This window comes from Prionailurus viverrinus, chromosome B4 (genome assembly GCF_022837055.1).
Source record: "Prionailurus viverrinus isolate Anna chromosome B4, UM_Priviv_1.0, whole genome shotgun sequence".
In the NCBI taxonomy this organism is placed as follows: domain Eukaryota; kingdom Metazoa; phylum Chordata; class Mammalia; order Carnivora; family Felidae; genus Prionailurus; species Prionailurus viverrinus.
This window is the reverse complement of record NC_062567.1, coordinates 66,231,457-66,236,546: the sequence shown is the minus strand read 5'-3', so window position 1 is coordinate 66,236,546 and position 5,090 is coordinate 66,231,457. Positions and strand designations below refer to the sequence as shown.

The window sequence follows — 5,090 nt, the reverse complement described above, 5'->3', positions numbered from 1 at the left end:
TGTGATACTCAATTCCTTGTAATTGTGAAACTCAAGCCAATTGTTAAAAAATAAATATTAGAGACAAACTTTTTAAGATACATCAAGATATTTGGCCAGAGAGTCAGTTTTATGGCTGAAGACACAACTACCCTGTATATTTACATTCTAAATAACATAGTACTGAAATTTAAAAGCAAAAGCTACTTAATTATAAGAAAAAGAATGCACAGAAATATGATAGCATTAGAAGATCTTACATAGTATTTGAGTTATTTTCACATAAAATGCTTACAAAATAACTAGAGAGAGATAATCTGAATAATAGCCAAACTTGTTTAAATTGATACTCATCAAACTTTATATTATACAAACAACAAATATATTTTATTACAAGTATCTTATTGGCCAAATATTATACAACACTCTGAACTGTATTCTATTAAAACTGAAAATAAATACCGGAAGTATAAACAAACAGAGAAAAACATGAGAAAACATTGTCCTCATAAATTCTTAAAGGAGGAACTCAAACTGCTTAAAAAACAGAATATCTAGGAAAATAATTATGAGATACAACCAAGGAGGAAAATGCATGGTATTTAAAGAAGAAAAATTACAAATAACTATTCAACTCAAGAAATTATAAAAAGAAGAAAAATATCTCTATTTAGAGCAAGTAGAATAATTAATGAACATAAAAGCAGAAATGAATGAATTAATAAAGAACACAAGCAATGAAAAGCAAATGTAAGAATTGGCCGTTTGAATAAAATGGCTCTTTGAAGAACTGTAAAAAAGATAAAAAAGAATGAGATGAGATACTAGTGAAATCAATCAGATGAAAAAAGAAAATAGAAGAGTAAAATAAGCATTAGAAATTAGAAATAACTGTAGATGTCAGGATTAAATAAATTATAAAGATATGTTTTAATTTTATTTATGGTAATATATTTGCAAGCTAGGATGAAATATCTAAGAAAATATAAATAACAAGGTTTAATAATACCATTAAAGAGATGAGTATTGGTAATGAGTCATCCAGAAGATCTTCTTTTAAAATGTGCTAGTCCATATATATAGTTTCAAAGTGAAGGGTTTTTTTTTTTTTTAACAGTTATATTGTTGTTGGCTTACATGAGCTGTTTCAAATCACATTTCATTTCCCCTTGTCTCTCTATTCTGTATTTCTACATTCTTTTCCCTTTTTCTTTTTATTTGCTTTTTTTAATCATGAAGAGTGTACTGTTTAATCCGCACCCCCTATGTCCCCCATTCCCCCACCCATGACCCCTCTGGTAACCATGTTTGTTCTCTAAGAGTCTATTTCTTGTTTTTTCTATCTCTCTTTTTTTCCTTTGCTCATTTTTTTCTTAAATTTCACAAATGAATGAAATCATATGGTATTTGTCTTTCTCTGACTTATTTTGTTTAGCATTATACTGTCTAGCTCTATCCATGTTGTTGCAAATGACAAGATTTTGTTCTTTTTATGGCTGAATAATATTCTGTGGAATGAGTGTGTGTGTGTGTGTGTGTGTGTGTGTGTGTGTGTGTTTTTTCATTTCACCTCATCTTTATCCATTTGTCTATTGATAGATACTTGGGCTGCTTCCATAGTTTAGGTATTGTAAATAACGTTGCAATAAACATAGGGGTGCATATATCCCTTTGAATTAGTGTTTTGTATTTTGGGGGTAAATACACAGTAGTGCTATTACTAAGGGACCTCCATACTGTTTTCCACAGTGGCTTCAGCAGTTTGCATTCCCACCAACAGTAAAAAAAAGCATTCCTTTTTCTCCATATCCTCACTAACACTTGTTTCTTGTGTTTTTGACTTTAGCTATTCTGACAGATGTGAGGTGATATCTCATTGTAGTTTGATAGGCATTTTCCTGATGATAAGAGATGTTGAGCATCTTTTCATGTGTCTGTTGGCCATCTGGATGTCTTTGAGGCAAATGACTCTTCATGTCTTCTGCCCATTTTTTAATTGGATTATTTGTTTTTGGGGTATTGAATTGTATCAGTTCTTCATATGTTTTGGATACTAACCCTTTATCAGATAGGTCATTTGCAGATAAATATCTTCTTCCATTCAGTAGATTGCCTTTTAGTTTTGTTTCCTTGGCTGTGCAGAAGCTTTTTATTTTGATATAGTCCCAGTAGTTTATTTTTGCTTTTATTTCTCTTGCCTTAGGAGACATATCTAGAAAAATGTTCCTATGGCCAATGTTAGAGACATTACTGCCTGTGCTCTCTTCAAGGATTCTTATGGTCTCAGGCCTCACATTTAGGTCTTTAATCCATGTGTCTACTTTTATGCCAGTACATTACTGTTTTAATTGCTACCACTTTGTAATCTAACTTGAAATCTGGAATTGTGATGTCTCCAGTTTTGCTTTTCTTTTTCAAGATTGCTTTGGCTATTTGAGGTCTTTTGTGGTTCCATACAAGTTTTAGGATTGTTTGCTCTAGTTCTGTGAAAAATGCTGTTGGTAAAGTTTTTTAAATGGCAAGGAATAGATTATTCGTATGGTGCTGTATATCCTCCACTCTAAGAATTGAGGGTCTTTGGGTTGTACACTGGCAGGGACCTGGGGAGCTCTGTCTGATAGACAAAGGAAGGGTACTTTTTAATACAAAAAGATAATGGGGAGGGAAGGGGGAAAAATAGTTACAAACAGAGAAGGAGGGAGGCAAACCACAAGAGCCTTTTAAATACAGAGAACAGGGGCTCCTGGGTGGCTCAGTTGGTTAAGCATCCGACTTCAGCTCAGGTCACGATCTCACAGTTCGTGGGTTCGAGCCCCACATCTGGCTCTGTGCAGACATGCTCGGTGTCTGGAGCCTGCTTCTGATTCTGTGTCTTTCTCTCTCTCTGCCCTCCCCTGTTCACGCTCTCTCTCGAAAATAAAACATAAAAAAAAAAATACAGATAACAAACTAAGGGTGGCTGGGGGGGGGGTGTGGGAGAGGGGAAATGGGTGATGGGCATTGAGGAGGGCACTTGTTGGGATGAGTACTGGGTGTTGTACGTAAGCCAATTGGACAATAAATTATATTTAAAAAAACAAAAAGATAATGGAAGCTGCAACCAATACCTCCCCAATTATAAAGACATAAAAATAGATGTCTCTGAGGTAAATTGAGAGCCTGGGGCTTAAGAGTGTTGAAAGGGTTTCACAGGGAGTGTCACAGACACCAGGGTGGCTCCTGCATCAGTTGGTAGAACAGCACATAGCCCTCACTGGATGCCACCTGATTTTCACTGACAGGGGAGACATGAGAGTCATTGTAGACGTGCCAGCCAGGCTGGCACCAGCAGAGGGCTCCATAGTGCTCATAGTGGACACTGCCCCAAGTAGATACAAAGGGCATACAGGGCTTCGGGCTTTGTCCTGCTGCAGCAGGAAGTCTACACCTGCTGAACTTTTCCTGATGGAGTCTTGGGAGGTGGAAAATCGATTAAGATGCAGCACGAGGATTCAGAGGCATCTTTGTACCATCAACTTTTTGGTACTTCGTGTTTTCTGCCAACATCTGTCACACACTGGAGCATTCTCTGACTCCAGCTCTTCATCCTTGGTGACAAGCCTGAAACGATCCCCACAGAGAAAACTTGCCACCCACAAATCCTTTCTGGGATGGGCAGGACAGGTCACAAAAATCCTCATAGGTCATGAAGTGATGCCCACAGGTCTGGCACTTGAGACAACTTTTCAACTGGCCTACAATCAGGTCCACAGTATTGCTATCCTCTCCCTCTATGTAACACTTCCACGTTAAGTTGGCCTGGTCATCACCATTTAACTCAGGTTCTTCTAGTAGAGCCCCTCCACAGTGGGGTTGGGAGTGAGCTGGACTGTTGGCCAGGATTGCCCGGCAGCCTCGTTGGTTGATTTCCAGGTAGAGCCGCTCCATAAGGAGCTTCAGGAACTCTTGGGCATCCTGCTGGCTGCGTCCAGAGAAGGATGGAACATATTTGTAGAAGACGGCTCAGAAGGTAGTAGGATTCACAGCTTCACAAGGAATCAGAGTTTCACAGGGCACCAATCACAATCTGCAAAGGCTTCAGAGAGGTCTTGGGCTCCACCCACTCCAGGCACCTCTTGCTGGAAGTCCCGTAGCAGTTAGAAGTCTGAAAGAGTGAGGACAGCTCAAACATGGTAGCACTGCATTCAGGAAGCACATGTTCCCCAGATTTCAGAGGCCCACATGACCAGAACCCAGAAGCAGTGTGTGATAAGCCATTTTGTCATTGGAGTAGAAAGACTCAGAGGGCTGGGCAGATAGGACGTGGAAGGAGCCGTGGGGAGTAAGGGTCTCCATCTGTATGCTGAGTAAGGTGGGGGGACCAGGAAAGCCCTCGAGGTGGTAGAGAGATAAGTCTTAAAGTGGGAGGCTCAGGTCAGAGCCCCAAGTGGCTCAGTGCAGCCATGCACCCTCCCAAGGCAATCTCCACAGGTCGCAAGTCCCCACTGCTCACAGACTTGGAATGATCTAGTTTGGTTCTGGAAGGGAGAGGCAGAGCCACAGTCAGGGGGTGGTGAGTCAGGCAGCAGAACTCCATGATCTGCTGGAAGGGGTCCTCTAGGACGAGGGGCTGACGTCTGTCATCATCCCAGTTCCAGTTTCTGGAGCCTTTCCTCAGAGGGACCTGGCAGGGGAGGCAAAGGTCTTAACATGGGGTTCGGCCCAGGGGCTGGTTTCTGCTCTTCTTGCTTCTGGCCCATGGGGCAAATGGTAGCTTTGATCCCATTCTGGACATCAAAATGTCGCTCTGAGGTCTGGTCCAGGTGGTGTTAGAGGGCTGTGGCATGTGGACACCATGGACAACACAGGCTGGACCTGTCCTCTGGTGAGGTAGCAGGGGACCTCAGGCTAGGCCAAGCCCCAGCTCAGGGTCACCCCTTACTACACCCGTGCAGCTCACCCCCAAACCCCCTAGGGCCAAGCTTCAGTTTAACCACTACTGTTGCTGCATCTGTTGCCCAGATCTCTCCCACCACAGGGCTTGCCACCATCTTTGTTGGTCTGGCTTGTTGATGCTTACAAGACCACTGCTGGAGAGGAAGGGTTTTGGAGACTGTGGAAAGGGTCCTTTT

General features: G+C 41.4%; 1 pseudogene; it reads right to left on the bottom strand.

Moving 5' to 3' along the window:
* Positions 1–3,177: 3,177 nt before the first annotated feature.
* Positions 3,178–4,804, bottom strand: LOC125170597 (ubiquitin carboxyl-terminal hydrolase 21-like; annotated as a pseudogene).
* Between the last annotated feature and the right edge of the window lie 286 nt (positions 4,805–5,090).